Source organism: Coregonus clupeaformis, unplaced genomic scaffold (genome assembly GCF_020615455.1).
Source record: "Coregonus clupeaformis isolate EN_2021a unplaced genomic scaffold, ASM2061545v1 scaf4124, whole genome shotgun sequence".
Classification (NCBI taxonomy): domain Eukaryota; kingdom Metazoa; phylum Chordata; class Actinopteri; order Salmoniformes; family Salmonidae; genus Coregonus; species Coregonus clupeaformis.
This window is the reverse complement of record NW_025537578.1, coordinates 7,269-26,957: the sequence shown is the minus strand read 5'-3', so window position 1 is coordinate 26,957 and position 19,689 is coordinate 7,269. Positions and strand designations below refer to the sequence as shown.

The following is a 19,689-nucleotide window of genomic DNA, read 5'->3' as shown; positions in this document are numbered from 1 at the left end:
GTTGTTGCCATAGCTATGTGTTGTTGCCATAGCTCTCTGTAGTTGCCATAGCTCTGTGTTGTTGCCATAGCTCTCTGTTGTTGCCATAGCTCTCTGTTGTTGCCATAGCTCTGTGTTGTTGCCATAGCTCTGTGTTGTTGCCATAGCTCTGTGTTGTTGCCATAGCGCTCTGTTCTGAGACCAGTGTCTCGGCAGATGTTGTCCACGTAGGTTTCATGTGGTTTTCCTGAGAGGGTACCCACAATATGAGACTGTAGAAAGTTAATAATATCCTAACAAGATTCTGGTTCTTTGTAACACTGTTACTCTGTTACCTGTAGGTGCTGTTTCCTCCAGTCAGTTCATCCTAACACTGTTCCTCTGCTACCTGTAGGTGCTGTTTCCTCCAGTCAGTTCATCCTAACACTGTTCCTCTGCTACCTGTAGGTGCTGTTTCCTCCAGTCAGTTCATCCTAACACTGTTCCTCTGCTACCTGTAGGTGCTGTTTCCTCCAGTCAGTTCATCCTAACACTGTTCCTCTGCTACCTGTAGGTGCTGTTTCCTCCAGTCAGTTCATCCTAACACTGTTCCTCTGCTACCTGTAGGTGCTGTTTCCTCCAGTCAGTTCATCCTAACACTGTTCCTCTGCTTCCTGTAGGTGCTGTTTCCTCCAGTCAGTTCATCCTAACACTGTTCCTCTGCTACCTGTAGGTGCTGTTTCCTCCAGTCAGTTCATCCTAACACTGTTCCTCTGCTACCTGTAGGTGCTGTTTCCTCCAGTCAGGATGGGATCTCTGCAGCAGAGGAGGTGGAGCTGAGAGTCAGACCAGGAGACAACGTTGTTCTTCACTGTGATGTCAAACACTATGATAAAACACATTGGCATAGAAACATCTCCATTGAGAATGGGGGTAGTTTCAGTGTTTCAAACCGGGATATAATGGACAATCTTGTCCCTCGCTTCTATCTCCTGTGGCGTTCTCAACAGTTCTGGGATCTACTGATTGAGAACGTCACTGAATCTGACCTGGGACTCTACTACTGTGGGAGTTGGAAGAAAACGTTGCTAAACTGGGAAGGGGATCACGATAAAGTAGAAACAATCATATATGGAAATGGAAATGTCAACACCAGACTTTCATTTGGTTAGAACATACTCCCTTAACAAATATATTTATAGAAGTCGTAATGCCAGAGAAAAGGATCACAATGAGGGACAATGTTCTTAATTTATTCTTGTGTTTATGTCCAGAAACCAGTCCTCCTGAGCCCTCCTCCTCCTCCTCCTCCCCTCCTCCTGAGTCCTCCTCCTCCCCTCCTCCTGAGTACCCCTCCTCCTCTCCTGATGTAGACTGTGGACTGTGTTGGATGTTGCTGTTCAGTCTGTGTCCTGTGTCTGCTCTCCTCTCCTCCCTCCTCTCCTCTTCCTGTGTCTACTACTTCTGCAGAACAACAGGTACACTCACTCACTCACTCTCTGTCAGGAGTCACTTAGTCACTCATTCATTTTTTAAGTCTGGGTATTCCTAATCAACCTTTCTTATTATTCAAATAATTAGCTATGTTTTTAACCTTCGTTTGAAAAGCATCTTGACCACAATATGTAAACATCTACTTACTTTGAACTGATGTGTCCTAGTTTGACCTCAAACGTGGTGTTTTAATGGTGAGAACTCTCCCTCTGCAGCTCCAACTGAGACTCAGGTTCCTCTGAACAGGACTACGACCAGGGGAAGTGACAGCAGTGTGCAGACTACAGTCAAGGTGGGTGTTGTAGTTTTATTTTTGGTAGTCATCTTGATTTGTAGTCAATGTGTTTGGCAACCCAGCCTTATTCAAATACTTTTTTCAATGTCAGATATGATCATTAAAAACAGAAGGAAAAAAGTAAAAATACATAATGTATAATCCTAATGTATGATCATATATAATTATTATTAACAGATTATTAATTTAATCTCTCACTCTCTCGCTCTCCTTGTCTCTCTTTCTCTCGCTCTCTCTGTCTCTCCTTGTCTCTCTCTCTTTCTCTCGCTCTCTCGCTCACTCTGACTTCAGTACCTATACATCCATCAATACCCGCAGATTGTGAGACCTATACCAGCCATCAATACCAGCAGAGTGAGACCTATACCATCCATCAATACCAGCAGAGTGTGAGACCTATACCAGCCATCAATACCAGCAGAGTGAGACCTATACCATCCATCAATACCAGCAGGGTGTGAGACCTATACCAGCCATCAATACCAGCAGAGTGTGAGACCTATACCAGCCATCAATACCAGCAGAGTGTGAGACCTATACCATCCATCAATATCAGCAGAGTGTGAGACCTATACCAGCCATCAATACCAGCAGAGTGAGACCTATACCATCCATCAATACCAGCAGAGTGAGAACTTTACCATCCATCAATACCAGCAGAGTGTGAGACCTATACCAGCCATCAATACCAGCAGAGTGAGACCTTTACCAGCCATCAATACCAGCAGAGTGTGAGACCTATACCAGCCATCAATACCAGCAGAGTGAGACCTATACCAGCCATCAATACCATCAGAGTGAGACCTATACCATCCATCAATACCAGCAGGGTGTGAGACCTATACCAGCCACTCAATACCAACAGAGTGTGAGACCTATACCAGCCATCAATACCAGCAGAGTGTGAGACCTATACCAGCCATCAATACCAGCAGAGTGTGAGACCTATACCATCCATCAATACCAGAAGAGTGTGAGACCTATACCAGCCATCAATACCAGCAGAGTGTGAGACCTATACCATCCATCAATACCAGCAGAGTGTGAGACCTATACCAGCCATCAATACCAGCAGAGTGTGAGACCTATACCATCCATCAATACCAGCAGAGTGTGAGACCTATACCATCCATCAATACCAGCAGAGTGTGAGACCTATACCAGCCATCAATACCAGCAGAGTGAGACCTATACCATCCATCAATACCAGCAGAGTGAGACCTTTACCATCCATCAATACCAGCAGAGTGTGAGACCTATACCAGCCATCAATACCAGCAGAGTGAGACCTTTACCAGCCATCAATACCAGCAGAGTGTGAGACCTATACCAGCCATCAATACCAGCAGAGTGAGACCTATACCAGCCATCAATACCAGCAGGGTGTGAGACCTATACCATCCATCAATACCAGCAGGGTGTTAGACTTGAACCATTATAGACTTTTATAGAGGACAAGAACTTTGATGTTATTACCACTTATTTTACTTTTTATGGAATAATTTTAACTTCCAATATCTTTCTCTCTCTCTCAACGTATGACAATGAGTTTAGAGTCATTTTATTATGGTTGAGTATTATTTTTGCCTTTATAATTATTAAAATTGATGTTTTTAAGCTTGCATTAATTTGACTGTAGAACACACCTGCATTGAATCTATCAGAGTAAAATAATATTTTCAAAACTTCAGGAAATATGGTCATATATATTTTTGTAAAGGGAACTGATATGTTTTAAATGTACCTTGAATAAATATTGATTTAGTTTAATTTGATTTACTGATTTTACTTTCATTGCCGTAAGCATTTAAAATTGATTATAAAATTAGGTGTGGTGAATTATGAAGACACTGCTTGTATCAAAAAGAGATAAAGTGACAGCGCTACTTGCAAGACAGATGATCCAAGAGTGACGTAGTCTACCCCTATGGAACGTTTTGGTTTTTTAAATGTGCACCCCTTGGGGTCCGCAGGACCAAGTTTGGGAAATTCTGCCCTATGGTCTCCTCAATGTTAAGGTCATACCATTCTGTTTGGAAAGGCTCCAGCAACCTTTCAGAGGTTTTTGTTTGAGGGTGTGGCTTAGACAATTAGCAGGTGTGGCTAACATATTAAGAGAGTTGGCTTAGACGTGACAAGGGTGTGACTCTTAGGCTAAGAAGGTGTGGCTTAGATGCTAAGGGGGGGTGTCTTTAGAGGAAGACAGATGCTGAACAGAACCACAGCAGTTTCCATGGTTTCATACAAACACCTAGCCTATGGTTGAAGTTTACTAAAAGTAGCTCAGTAAAGCTTTCAACCACATTCTCAATAGAGGCATAGAGAAGTCAGGTGAATTATACCACAGAACATTATAATCTCAGAAAAACATCATTTTATTTTGCAAATATAATTATTATAATAATTTATTATAATTATGTATTCATGGTCTGAGCTGGGTCCTGGTGGTGGTCTCCAGAGCTCTGTTTCTGTTCCTCATTTCTGCTGTCTTCCTGACTGTGGTCTGAGCTGGGTCCTGGATGTGGTCTCCAGAGCTCTGTTTCTGTTCCTCATTCCTGCTGTCTTCCTGACTGTGGTCTGAGCTGGGTCCTGGTGGTGGTCTCCAGAGCTCTGTTTCTGTTCCTCATTCCTGCTGTCTTCCTGACTGTGGTCTGAGCTGGGTCCTGGTGGTGGTCTCCAGAGCTCTGTTTCTGTTCCTCCTTCCTGCAGTCTTCTGGGTCGGGAACACACACGGTGGGTCAGGACATGGGGATACTCATATCTGTTTGTTATCAGAACTCAGGATAAGACCCAGATGCAGACAGTTCGAACCACAGATGTTTATTAACAAAACAGGGGGCAGCAGACGACAGGTCAAGGGCAGGCAGAGGTTGGTAATCCAGGGCAGATCAGTAAGATACAGAACGGCAGGCAGAGGTCGGTAATCCAGGGCAGAGACAGTAAGATACAGAACGGCAGGCAGAGGTCGGTAATCCAGGGCAGAGACAGTAAGATACAGAACGGCAGGCAGGGTCAGGATAGGGCAGGCAGAGTAGGCTTGACGAGACAAGAGGAGACAAAGGGCTGTGAGACAGAGGTTTACAATCCTTGATACATGAAAAGTGGGATGAATACGGAGGGTGCTGGGCAACAGAAGACGAACAGCAGAGGGGCCTAAGGATCTTAGAGATGGGGAAAGGTCCGATAAAATGGGGGAAAGTTTGCTGGACTCCACCCGAGGGGCAGATCCCGAGTGAACATCCATACCCTCTGCCCGAGACGATAACGGGAGCCGGGGTCCGTGGCGGTCCTCCTGTCATCGATACCTGGAGGGGGTCTTGAGAAGAGCAGACCGGGCTCTCTTCTAGGTACGGCCACAGCTCAGGGAAGAGCGTGGGGCTGATAACCCATCGAACACTCGAAGGCAGAGAGACCAGTGGCTGAGCAGGGGAGGGTGTTGCGTGCGTATTCTACCTACACGAGTTGCTGGCTCCAGGTGTTGAACCGGGTGAACAGCAGGGCCCATCGAGCTAGCCTGGAGTGAAGCCGCTTGGCAGTGTGCAGATATTCCTGGTTCTTGTGATCCATCCACACAATGAATGGATGTTCCGCCCCCTCTAACCAGTGCCCCCACTCCTCCAATGCCATCTTCACCGCGAGTAGTTCTCGATTCCCCACATCATAATTCCTCTCCTTGGCGTTAAGACGATGGGAGAAGAAGGAGCAGGGATGCAGCTTAAGGTCCAGGGCAGAACACTGGGACAGGACGGCCCCAACTCCGACATCCAAAGGGTCTACCTCCACCACGAACTGACGGGACGGGGTCCGGATGGATTCATATTGGAGCTGTGGTGAAGCGGTGCTTAAGGTCCAGGAACTCCCGGTCAGTAGCTGGGGACTACGTGAACGGGACCATGGGAGAGGTGAGTGCTGAAAGGGGGGAATTCAGGGTGCTGTATCCAGCGTGCTGTAACCAGGGTGCTGTATCCAGGGTGCTGTAACCAGGGTGCTGTAACCAGGGTGCTGTAACCAGGGTGCTGTATCCAGGGTGCTGTAACCAGGGTGCTGTAACCAGGGTGCTGTATCCAGGGTGCTGTAACCAGGGTGCTGTATCCAGGGTGCTGTATCCAGGGTGCTGTAACCAGGGTGCTGTAACCAGGGTGCTGTAACCAGGGTGCTGTAACCAGGGTGCTGTAACCAGGGGGCTGTAACCAGGGGGCTGTATCCAGGGTGCTGTAACCAGGGTGCTGTATCCAGGGTGCTGTAACCAGGGTGCTGTATCCAGGGTGCTGTAACCAGGGGTGCGCGAAGGTGAATGGAAAGATACTGGAGCGACAAACCGCCCTTGCTGTCTCTGTCTGGCTGGTTCCCGTCTCTCCATTGAGATTCTCTGCTTCTGACCCCTTTTTTTTGGAGGCTGAGTCACTGGCTTACTGGTGCTTTCCATGCCGTCCCTAGGAGGGGTACGTTACTTGAGTGGGTTGAGTCACTGACGTGATCTTCCTGTCCAGTTTGTCGCCCCCTCGGGCTCATGCAGTGGAGGAGATCTTCGTGGGCTATTCTCAGCCTTGTCTCAAGGTAGTAGGTTGGTGGTCTGTTGATATCCCTCTGGTGGTGTGGGGGCTGTGCTTTGGCAAAGTGGGTGGGGTTATATCCTGCCTGGTTGGCCCTGTCTGGGGGGTATCGTTGGACGGGGCCACAGTGTCTCCCGACCCCCCTGTCTCAGCCTCCAGTATCTATGCTGCAATAGTCTATGTGCCGGGGGGCTAGGGTCAGTCTGTTATATCTGGTGTTATTCTCCTGTCTTATCCGGTGTCCTGTGTGAATTTAAGTATGCTCCCTCTAATTCTCTCTCTCTCCCTCTCATCCCGGATGACCTGAGCCCTACAACCATGCCTCAGGATTACCTGGCCTGATGACTCCCTTACTGTCCCCAGTCCACCTGAGTCGTGCTGCTGCTCCAGTTTCAACTCTTCTGCCTGAACCCTGACCTGTTCACCGGATGTGCTACCTTGTCCCAGACCTGCTGTTTTTAACTCGCTCGCTCTACCGCACCTGCTATTTCAACCTCTAAATGCCCGGCTGAAAAGCCAAGTGACATTTACTCCTGATGTACTGACCTGTTGCAACCTCTACAAACACTGTGATTATTATTTGACCCTGCTGGTCATCTATGAACGTTTGAACATCTTGGAGAAAAATCAGGCCTTAATGACCATGTACTGTTATAATCTCCACAGCCAGAAGGGGACTGGCCCCCCTCAGAACATGGTTCCTCTCTAGGTTTCTTCCTAGGTTTCTGCCTTTCTAGGGAGTTTTTCCTAGCCACTGTGCTTCTACATCTGCATTGCTTGCTGCTTGGGGTTTTTAGGCTGGGTTTCTGTATAGCACTTTGTGACATCTGCTGATGTAAAAAGGGCTTCATAAATTAATTTGATTGATTGAACAGATCAGGGTGTGACATTTGTGTTAACATAACTTTTCATCCAGTACTGTGATGTGACAACAGTTTAACATGTTGTGTTGTTGTTGTTGTGTTAAAACCAGGAGGTGGGAAGGAGAAGAGGGAAGTCCAGAAAAGAAGCAAAGGCCAGTCATTCTGAATTTAACTTCTCTTCTACGTGTCCAATGAGATCAGCATGATCTAATTTCCTCAAATGAAAGTGATGTTTTTTCAGAGACTACTGTTCTGTGGTATAATTAACCTTATTTCACTATGTAACTCTATTGAGCATGTGGTTTCACTGAAAGCTTTACTGAGCTACAGTACATTTAAGACACTTAAAATGTTCAACCATAGGCCACGTCAGGGCTCTCCAACACTCTTCGTCGAGAGCAACCCTCTTGTAGATTTTCGCTCCAACCCCAGTTGTAACTAACCTGATTCAGTTTATCAACCAGCTGATTATTAGAATCAGGTGTGCTAAATTAGGAGTTGGATTGAAAACCTACAGAACGGTAGCTTTCAGGAACTAGGTTAATCCTTAAGCGTCTGAGTAACATAATAAAAAAATCCCCATCAAAATCCGAGATTTTTGCATAGCCTACGTCTCAATATCCTGCCTTCCGCATCCGAGGTGCAATGTGGCCGAAAGCTACAGCGGTTTTTGTCGGACTGCTCACCAAAACGTCTGTAGCGTCCGAACGGTTTGTCCGAGAAACTATTGACCCCACTGTGGAAAGGGGAGACTCACAAATACGATGATGTTCTCCGTTTCGGTGTACAACCCCCTAAAGTGCCACAGGGCTCGTCTGAAGGTAACCCATACAAATGAATGGAAGTATGGAGGTAGTTTGGTGCCAACAAAAATAAGAGCTTAAATATGTCCCACAAAACTAAAATATTCCCTGAGCTTTCAGACACTTCAAACTTATGATTTATTTTGTGACAGTCTTTTTTGCCATTTATGAATGTGTTATTCAATGTGTTTCTATGGGCTATAGTAGTCAGGGCCAAATTAAATATTTAACCAAAACATTTTTTTTATATATATATTTTCATACCTAAAGGGGTCCTAAAATTCTAAATCAAATAGCTAAATTATCCATGGTATGACCATCTTAAAACAATTCCATATGTTAGCTTAGTAAATAATGAAATACAATCTAATTAAACTGAATCAATATTTATTCAGCTACATTAACACATCAATACACTTAAAAAATGAAATACAATGAACTTTCACAACTACAATACAAACTACAACTATATCAAGAGTTAATAAACCATATTCCCTGAGCTGAAAAACATTTTCTAAATCACTATTGTTATTATTATTAAAAGGCTACAGGCAAAAGTTGTATGAAATGATTTTAAAAGGTTAAACAAATATCCCCCCAAATATTAAGTAACTCGTAAAAATATAAAAACTGTTGTTTTTCCTCCCAGCTGCTGGTATTGATCTCTCACTCTGCTGGTATTGATGGATGGTATAGGTCTCACACTCTGCTGGTATTGATGGCTGTGTAGGTACTGAAGTCAGAGTTCTGGACTCTCTTCTTCTTCTTTGGTCTCCTCTGTCCCTGACGGATATCCAACGAGGCATAACACAGATCTCCTTCCTCCTGAGAGAGAGAGAGAGAGAGAGAGAGAGAGAGAGAGAGAGAGAGAGAGAGAGAGAGAGAGAGAGAGAGAGAGATTACAATTAATATGTTAATATTATTCATATATAATCATACATTATTATTATTTCATGAAATGCATCATGTAACTATGTTTTACTGCTTATTACTTTAGTTTTTAATGAGTATACTCGCCAATGCTTTGAATAGTACTGGGTTACAAATCACATGGACTACAAATAGAGATGGCCACCAGTCATAGAACTACAACACCCATTCTGACTATACCTTCTCTCTTCTCTCACTTCCCCTGGTGGTAGTCCTGTTCAGAGGAACCTGAGTCTCAGCTGCAGCTGCAGAGGAAGAGTTATCACCATTAAAACAACAAGTAAAGAACACATCTGATATTGAGCTGTCAATTTAACATGGTCTACATTAGTTTACCAGAGTATTTGAAAGAAGGATTGATTGATTGATTGATTGATGGCTGGTTTATTGATTGATTGATTATTTAATTGAGTGATTGAGTTGGAGAGTAAAACAGATTAAGTGAGAGTGAATGTATACTAACTTTGTAAGTAAAATAATCAATTTTGTATATTATTGATGTTGTCAAAAATGGAAGTTTAGGATGTAGGATGTTCCTTACTTCAACAGTTAGTAAGATGGAATTTAAATCAATCAAATCGACAAAAGGAATGAGTGAGTCAGTGCATGCTATGAAATAGTGAAAGAAAAAAGAAAACATAATGCTATTAATAATGAAGTTAGTTTACCTGTTGTTCTGCAGAAGGAGTAGACACAGAAAGAGGAGAGGAGGGGAGGAGAGGAGAGCAGACACAGGACACAGACTGAACAGCAACATCCAACACAGTCCACAGTCTACATCAGGAGAGGAGGAGGACTCAGGAGGACTGACGTCTGGACAAAACATTAAACACAAACAGAACTACTCTCTTAGAGTGAGTTGTCAATTATCTACTGCTGATTGGATGTTTACAGATGATCTTGAGGCAATGTTTTATTACCCTAGATCAGCCTCGGATGATTCATTCAAAATAACATTTAATGGAACCCAGACACGCCAATACTAATACAATATTAATAATACTAAAGATACAGCAAGAAGATCTATATATAGAATAATAACCGTTCTTACCAAGTGAAATCCTAGTGGTGATGTTTCCATAGTGGTAGACCTCTTTCTGTTTAATACCTCCTTTCCCTCCATCATCCTCCACCTTGTACTCCATAGTCCCACAGTAGTAGAGAGTCCCAGGTCAGATCCAGTGATGTTCTCAATCAGTAGATCATAGGAGTTGTTAGAGGGGTTCCACACCACATTATATCCAGGGAAAGGGTTATGCCAAATCAACCCAGGGAAAGGGTTGGGAATCAAAAACTTAGTTGAAAAAACAAGAGGTGGCTGGTACTTGTGAGAACAGTTCCTATACCACATAATGTATACTCCAGTAGTTATGTTGCAGTCACAGTAGAGAGTGATGTTGTCTCCTGGTCTGACTCTCAGCTCCACCTCTGCTGCAGAATCCCATCCTGACTGGAGGAAACAGCACCTACAGGTAGCAGAGGAACAGTGTTAGGATGAACTGACTGGAGGAAACAGCACCTACAGGAAGCAGAGGAACAGTGTTAGGATGAACTGACTGGAGGAAACAGCACCCACAGGTAGCAGAGGAACAGTGTTAGGATGAACTGACTGGAGGAAACAGCACCTACAGGTAGCAGAGGAACAGTGTTAGGATGAACTGACTGGAGGAAACAGCACCTACAGGTAGCAGAGGAACAGTGTTAGGATGAACTGACTGGAGGAAACAGCACCTACAGGTAGCAGAGGAACAGTGTTAGGATGAACTGACTGGAGGAAACAGCACCTACAGGTAGCAGAGGAACAGTGTTAGGATGAACTGACTGGAGGAAACAGCACCTACAGGTAGCAGAGGAACAGTGTTAGGATGAACTGACTGGAGGAAACAGCACCTACAGGTAGCAGAGGAACAGTGTTAGGATGAACTGACTGGAGAAACAGCACCTACAGGTAGCAGAGGAACAGTGTTAGGATGAACTGACTGGAGGAAACAGCACCTACAGGTAGCAGAGGAACAGTGTTAGGATGAACTGACTGGAGGAAACAGCACCTACAGGTAGCAGAGGAACAGTGTTAGGATGAACTGACTGGAGGAAACAGCACCTACAGGTAGCAGAGGAACAGTGTTAGGATGAACTGACTGGAGGAAACAGCACCTACAGGTAGCAGAGGAACAGTGTTAGGATGAACTGACTGGAGGAAACAGCACCTACAGGTAGCAGAGGAACAGTGTTAGGATGAACTGACTGGAGGAAACAGCACCTACAGGTAGCAGAGGAACAGTGTTAGGATGAACTGACTGGAGGAAACAGCACCTACAGGTAGCAGAGGAACAGTGTTAGGATGAACTGACTGGAGGAAACAGCACCTACAGGTAGCAGAGGAACAGTGTTAGGATGAACTGACTGGAGGAAACAGCACCTAAAGGTAGCAGAGGAACAGTATTAGGATGAGTCACAGAATGTCACTTTGATATCATAAACTTCTCAACATGGAAAGATGAACCTCATCTCTTTACCACAGTGATCACAATATCACAATAATAAGATAACAGATCTAGTCAACTATAAAACCACATCAAGAAATCAGCTATCATCCAGCTATAAGGCCCAGTAAAACAAGTTACTCACATAAGAATGCAATCAGAGCAACACACAGCCTGTCCATCTGGTGGTCTGATGGTCTGATGGTGACTGTCAGAGAGTAGCTGGGTCTTTGAGTAACAAGGTCTTTGCTGCGTATTTCCGTGTTCATGACTAGATGTACTTTACCATTTTTTTTTTTACATTTCTTTGTCATTTAGCAGACGCTCTTATCCAGAGCGACTTACAGTTAGCACATACATTATTTTATCGAACCCACAACCCTGGCGTTGCAAACGCCATGCTCTACCAACTGAGCTACATCCCCTGCCGGCCATTCCCTCCCCTACCCTGGACGACGCTGGGCCAATATTGTGCCCATGAAAGGGCATACGAGCAGCGATTGGTTCGATCGAGTGGAAAGTTTTCAGCTTGCGTTCCTTTTCTCTGAAACCCATGTTGTGTGACATGAAGGGGATTGTCTAGCATCGAGGTAAACATGTTTCACACCAACGTGACGTCACTGGAACATATTTAGCTTTGAGGTTGTCACTGTACTGTAGATAGCAACACCTAACTAGCAGCACTTGGTCAAGTCAACCTGTTGCAACATCATTAAACACGACATGAAGAACCAAACACTCATTCTGGTGTCACTTTTGACCCTTGAAAGAGAAGACTCTTGAGACAGAGACCTATCTTGAGACAGAGACCTATCTTGAGACAGAGACCTAAGGTTGGCCTCTATAACTACAGCCTGCCAGTATTAATGTTTGATATATGCAATAATAAACAGTAATCATCACATTTCAAATCCTCACCATAACCTGTATGAGCTAATTGAGACTTCCCAAAACTATTATTTATCCACCAAACATCTAGGCCTCACCAACACCATGACTTGAAGGCAGCCAGGAACTTCAATAAGAAACTACAATAACCATGATGCTCTAGAGGCTGTCATGGTACATCCAAGCCAATTGTAGTTAAAGAGCTAAACCAATTGTAGTTCTTTATCTTTGTGGATGTATTTCTGTATCTAACAATCTCTTTTTATTCAGGATTAGTGGGAAAACAAATGGGACATAGACAGAGATATGATGCACTCAGTGAGAACATGTGTGAGCTCATCATCAGGACAATAGCAGCACCATGGCAACAGCAACAGGAAGTCAGTGTGGGTTTCCTGTGTACTGAGTGTGTCTTCTCAGCCAATCAGTGACTAGCTCTTATATGAGTACTGTAATGCCAACATCATAATATTAGTAGTGGTCATTGTATGTATATATATATATATATATATATATATATGTGGATATATTGGAGTGTGTCCATATAATTGTATAGTCCTATGTCTGTGGTTGTGGTTTACTCAGCTAGTGTTGCTGCTCTTTAGGGGAGGGGGTTAAGGGGGGCTGGGTTTCAGGGTCTGAGGAGGACTGAGGGGGTTAAGGGGGCCTGGGTTTCAGGTCTGAGGAGAGGACTGAGGGTTAAGGGGGCCTGGGTTTCAGGTCTGAGGGGAGGACTGAGGGGTTAAGGGGGACTGGGTTTCAGGTCTGAGGAGGACTGGTTATGTCTAACATTAGTCCTACTACCTGACTACAGGTATAAAGGCCTACTTTAGGTCTAACATTAGTCCTACTGCCTGACTACAGGTATAAAGACCTAAAGGCCTACTTTAGGTCTAACATTAGTCCTACTACCTGACTACAGGTATAAAGGCCTACTTTAGGTCTAACATTAGTCCTACTGCCTGACTACAGGTATAAAGGCTTATAGTCCTACTTTAGGTCTAACAGTAGTCCTACTGCCTGAATACAGGTATAAAGGCCTATAAGCCTACTTTAGGTCTAACATTAGTCCTACTGCCTGACTACAGGTATAAAGGCCTACTTTAGGTCTAACAATAGTCCTACTGCCTGACTACAGGTTTAAGGCAGTCCTACTTTAGGTCTAACATTAGTACTACTACCTGACTACAGGTATAAAGGCCTATAGTCCTACTTTAGGTCTAACATTAGTCCTACTGCCTGACTACAGGTATAAAGGCCTATAGGCCTACTTTAGGTCTAACATTAGTCCTACTGCCTGACTACAGGTATAAAGGCCTACTTTAGGTCTAACATTAGTCCTACTGCCTGACTACAGGTATAAAGGCCTACTTTAGGTCTAACATTAGTCCTACTGCCTGACTACAGGTTTAAAAGGCCTACTTTAGGTCTAACATTAGTCCTACTGCCTGACTACAGGTATGTGGTCCTCTGTAGCTCAGCTGGTAGAGCACGGCGCTTGTAACGCCAAGGTAGTGGGTTCGATCCCCGGGACCACCCATACACAAAAATGTATGCACGCATGACTGTAAGTCGCTTTGGATAAAAGCGTCTGCCAAATGGCATATTATTATTATTATTATAAAGGCCTACTTTAGGTCTAATATTAGTCCTACTGCCTGACTACAGGTATAAAGGCCTATAGTCCTACTTTAGGTCTAACATTAGTCCTACTGCCTGACTACAGGTATAAAGGCTTATAGTCCTACTTTAGGTCTAACATTAGTCCTACTGCCTGACTACAGGTATAAAGGCCTATAGTCCTACTTTAGGTCTAACAATAGTCCTACTGCCTGACTACAGGTATAAAGGCCCATAGGCCTACTTTAGGTCTAACATTAGTCCTACTGCCTGACTACAGGTATAAAGGCCTACTTTAGGTCTAACATTAGTCCTACTGCCTGACTACAGGTATAAAGGCCTATAGTCCTACTTTAGGTCTAACATTAGTCCTACTGCCTGACTACAGGTATAAAGGCCTACTTTAGGTATATCATTAGTCCTACTACCTGACAACAGGTATAAAGGCCTACTTTAGGTCTAACATTAGTCCTACTGCCTGACTACAGGTATAAAGGCCTATAGTCCTACTTTAGGTCTAAGATTAGTCATACTACCTGACTACAGGTATAAAGGCCTACTTTAGGTCTAACATTAGTCCTACTGCCTGACTACAGGTATAAAGGCCTACTTTTGGCCTAACATTAGTCCTACTGCCTGACTAAAGGTATAAAGGCCTATAGTCCTACTTTTGGGTCTAACATTAGTCCTACTGCCTGACTACAGGTATAAAGGCCTACTTTAGGTCTAGCATTAGTCCTACTACCTGACTACAGGTATAAAAGGCCTACTTTAGGTCTAACATTAGTCCTACTGCCTGACTACAGGTATAAAGACCTATAAGTCTACTTTAGGTCTAACATTAGTCCTACTACCTGACTACAGGTATAAAGGCCTACTTTATGTCTAACATGAGTCCTACTGCCTGACTACAGGTATAAAGGCCTAAAGGCCTACTTTAAGTCTAAGATTAGTCCTACTACCTGACTACAGGTATAAAGGCCTACTTTAGGTCTAACATTAGTCCTACTGCCTGACTACAGGTATAAAGGCCTATAGTCCTACTTTAGGTCTAAGATTAGTCCTGCTGCCTGACTACAGGTATAAAGGCCTATAGTCCTACTTTAGGTCTAACATTAGTCCTACTGCCTGACTACAGGTTTAAAGGCCTAAAGGCCTACTTTAAGTCTAAGATTAGTCCTACTACCTGACTACAGGTATAAAGGCCTACTTTAGGTCTAACATTAGTCCTACTGCCTGACTACAGGTATAAAGGCCTATAGTCCTACTTTAGGTCTAAGATTAGTGATACTACCTGACTACAGGTATAAAGGCCTACTTTAGGTCTAACATTAGTCCTACTGCCTGACTACAGGTTTAAAGGCCTACTTTAGGTCTAACATTTGTCCTACTGCCTGACTACAGGTATAAAGACATATAGGTCTACTTTAGGTCTAACATTAGTCCTACTACCTGACTACAGGTATAAAGGCCTACTTTAGGTCTAACATTAGTCCTACTGCCTGACTACAGGTATAAAGGCCTACTTTAGGTCTGGCATTAGTCCTACTACCTGACTACAGGTATAAAGGCCTACTTTAGGTCTAACATTAGTCCTACTGCCTGACTACAGGTATAAAGACCTATAGGTCTACTTTAGGTCTAACGTTAGTCCTACTGCCTGACTACAGGTATAAAGGCCTACTTTAGGTCTAACATTAGTCCTACTGCCTGACTACAGGTATAAAGGCCTATAGTCCTACTTTAGGTCTAACATTAGTCCTACTGCCTGACTACAGGTATAAAGGCCTACTTTAAGTCTAAGATTAGTCCTACTACCTGACTACAGGTATAAAGGCCTACTTTAGGTCTAACATTAGTCCTACTGCCTGACTACAGGTATAAAGGCCTATAGTCCTACTTTAGGTCTAAGATTAGTCCTACTACCTGACTACAGGTATAAAGGCCTACTTTAGGTCTAACATTAGTCCTACTGCCTGACTACAGGTATAAAGGTCTACTTTAAGTCTAACATTATTCATACTGCCTGACTACAGGTATAAAGGCCTATAGTCCTACTTTAGGTCTAACATTAGTCCTACTGCCTGACTACAGGTATAAAGGCCTACTTTAGGTCTAGCATTAGTCCTACTACCTGACTACAGGTATAAAGGCCTACTTTAGGTCTAACATTAGTCCTACTGCCTGACTACAGGTATAAAGACCTATAGGCCTACTTTAGGTCTAACATTAGTCCTACTGCCTGACTACAGGTATAAAGGCCTACTTTAGGTCTAACATTAGTCCTACTGCCTGACTACAGGTATAAAGGCCTATAGTCCTACTTTAGGTCTAACATTAGTCCTACTGCCTGACTACAGGTATAAAGGCCTACTTTAAGTCTAAGATTAGTCCTACTACCTGACTACAGGTATAAAGGCCTACTTTAGGTCTAACATTAGTCCTACTGCCTGACTACAGGTATAAAGGCCTACTTTAGGTCTAACATTAGTCCTACTGCCTGACTACAGGTTTAAAGGTCTACTTTAGGTCTAATATTATTCCTACTGCCTGACTACAGGTATAAAGACCTATAGGTCTACTTTATGTCTAACATTAGTCCTACTGCCTGACTACAGGTATAAAGACCTATAGGTCTACTTTAGGTCTAACATTAGTCCTACTGCCTGACTACAGGTATAAATGCCTACTTTAGGGTCTAACATTAGTCCTACTGCCTGACTACAGGTATAAAGGCCTATAGTCCTCCTTTAGGTCTAACATTAGTCCTACTGCCTGACTACAGGTATAAAGGCCTACTTTAGGTCTAACATTAGTCCTACTGCCTGACTACAGGTATAAAGGCCTATAGTCCTACTTTAGGTCTAACATTAGTCCTACTGCCTGACTACAGGTATAAAGACCTATAGGTCTACTTCAACCATAGGCTAGGTGTTTGTATGAAACCATGGAAACTGCTGTGGTTCTGTTCAGTATCTGTCTTCCTCTAAAGACACACCCCCTTAGCATCTAAGCCACACCTTCTTAGCCTTAGAGTCACACCCTTGTCACGTCTAAGCCAACCCTCTTAATATGTTAGCCACACCTGCTAATTGTCTAAGCCACACCCTCAAACAAAAACCTCTCTGAAAGGTTGCTTGAGCCTTTCCAAACAGAATGGTATGACCTTAACATTGAGGAGACCATAGGGCAGAATTTCCCCAAACTTGGTCCTGCGGACCCCAAGGGGTGCACATTTAAATAATTAAATAATCAGTTAATCATCAAGCGTTGATTATTTGATTCAGCTGTGTAGTGCTAGGGCAAAACCAAAACGTTCCATAGGGGTAAACTACGTCAGTCTTGGATCATCTGTCTTGGAAGTAGCGCTGTTACTTTATCTGTTTTTGATACAAGCAGTGTCTTCATAATTCACCACACCTAATTTCATAATCAATTCTAAATGCTTACGGCAATGAAAGTAAAATCAGTAAATCAAATTAAACTAAATCAATATTTATTCAAGGTACATTAAAAACATATCAGTTCACTTTACAAAAAGATACATGACCATATTTCCTGATGTTTTGAAAATATTATTTTACTCTGATAGATTCAATGCAGGTCGTTCTACAGTTAAATTAATGCAAGCTTAAAAACATCAATTGTAATAATTATAAAGGCAAAAAATAATACTCAACCATAATAAAATGACTCTAAACTCATTTGTCATACGTTGAGAGAGAGAATGATATTGGAAGTTAAAATTATTCCATAAAAAGTAAAATAACTGGTAATAACATCAAAGTTCTTGTCATCCCAGTTAAGTCTATAATGGTTCAAGTCTAACACCCTGCTGGTATTGATGGCTGGTATAGGTCTCACTCTGCTGGTATTGATGGCTGGTATAGGTCTCACTCTGCTGGTATTGATGGCTGGTAATAGGCCTCACTCTGCTGGTATTGATGGCTGGTATAGGTTTCACACTCTGCTGGTATTGATGGATGTGTAGGTACTAAAGTCAGAGTTCTGGACTCTCTTCTTCTTCTTTGGTCTCCTCTGTCCCTGACGGATATCCAACGAGGCATAACACAGATCTCCTTCCTCCTGAGAGAGAGAGAGAGAGAGAGAAGAGAGAGAGAGAGAGAGAGAGAGAGGAGAGAGAGAGAGAGAGAGAGAGATGGGGAGAGAGAGAGAGAGAGAGAGAGAGAGAGAGATGGGGAGAGATACACAGAGAGAGAGAGATTTTACAATGAATCTGTTAATGTTATTTATATGTAATCATACATGATGATTATTTCAAGTAATTCATCATATTATTATGTTTTACTGCTTATTCCTTTAGTTTTTAATTAGTATACTTGCCACTGCTTTGACTGACTACAGGTATAAAGGCCTACTTTAGGTCTAACATTAGTCCTACTGCCTGACTACAGGTATAAAGGCCTACTTTAGGTCTAACATTAGTCCTACTGCCTGACTACAGGTTTAAAGGCCTACTTTAGGTCTAACATTAGTCATACTGCCTGACTACAGGTATGTGGTCCTCTGTAGCTCAGCTGGTAGAGCACGGCGCTTGTAACGCCAAGGTAGTGGGTTCGATCCCGGGACCACCCATACACAAAAATGTATGCACGCATGACTGCAAGTCGCTTTGGATAAAAGCGTCTGCCAAATGGCATATTATTATTATAAAGGCCTACTTTAGGTCTAATATTAGTCCTACTGCCTGACTACAGGTATAAAGGCCTATAGTCCTACTTTAGGTCTAACATTAGTCCTACTGCCTGACTACAGGTATAAAGGCTTATAGTCCTACTTTAGGTCTAACATTGGTCCTACTGCCTGACTACAGGTATAAAGGCCTATAGTCCTACTTTAGGTCTAACAATAGTCCTACTGCCTGACTACAGGTATAAAGGCCCATAGGCCTACTTTAGGTCTAACATTAGTCCTACTGCCTGACTACAGGTATAAAGGCCTACTTTAGGTCTAACATTAGTCCTACTGCCTGACTACAGGTATAAAGGCCTATAGTCCTACTTTAGGTCTAACATTAGTCCTACTGCCTGACTACAGGTATAAAGGCCTACTTTAGGTATAGCATTAGTCATACTACCTGACTACAGGTATAAAGGCCTACTTTAGGTCTAACATTAGTCCTACTGCCTGACTACAGGTATAAAGGCCTATAGTCCTACTTTAGGTCTAAGATTAGTCATACTACCTGACTACAGGTATAAAGGCCTACTTTAGGTCTAACATTAGTCCTACTGCCTGACTACAGGTTTAAAGGACTACTTTAGGTCTAACATTTGTCCTACTGCCTGACTACAGGTATAAAGTCCAATAGGTCTACTTTTAGGTCTAACATGAGTCCTACTACCTGACTACAGGTATAAAGGCCTACTTTAGGTCTAGCATTAGTCCTACTACCTGACTACAGGTATAAAGGCCTACTTTAGGTCTAACATTAGTCCTACTGCCTGACTACAGGTATAAAGACCTATAAGCCTACTTTAGGTCTAACATTAGTCCTACTACCTGACTACAGGTATAAAGGCCTACTTTATGTCTAACATTAGTCCTACTGCCTGACTACAGGTATAAAGGCCTAAAGGCCTACTTTAAGTCTAAGATTAGTCCTACTACCTGACTACAGGTATAAAGGCCTATAGTCCTACTTTAGGTCTAAGATTAGTCCTACTGCCTGACTACAGGTATAAAGGCCTATAGTCCTACTTTAGGTCTAACATTAGTCATACTACCTGACTACAGGTATAAAGGCCTACTTTAGGTCTAACATTAGTCCTACTGCCTGAC

The 19,689-nt window shown here is 43.1% G+C and overlaps 2 long non-coding RNA genes across 2 annotated transcripts; one reads left to right on the top strand and one right to left on the bottom strand.

Annotated features, from left to right (window-relative positions):
• The first annotated feature begins 1,393 nt into the window (after positions 1–1,393).
• LOC123490547 lies at positions 1,394–2,115 on the top strand. The gene is made up of 3 exons (XR_006660990.1): positions 1,394–1,436; positions 1,668–1,744; positions 2,039–2,115. It is a non-coding gene; the product is annotated as an uncharacterized LOC123490547 (long non-coding RNA).
• Positions 2,116–8,516: 6,401 nt separating this feature from the next.
• On the bottom strand, positions 8,517–9,606 carry LOC123490546. The gene is made up of 3 exons (XR_006660989.1): positions 9,565–9,606; positions 9,077–9,141; positions 8,517–8,791 (listed from the first exon to the last, which is right to left on the bottom strand). It is a non-coding gene; the product is annotated as an uncharacterized LOC123490546 (long non-coding RNA).
• Positions 9,607–19,689: the final 10,083 nt, after the last annotated feature.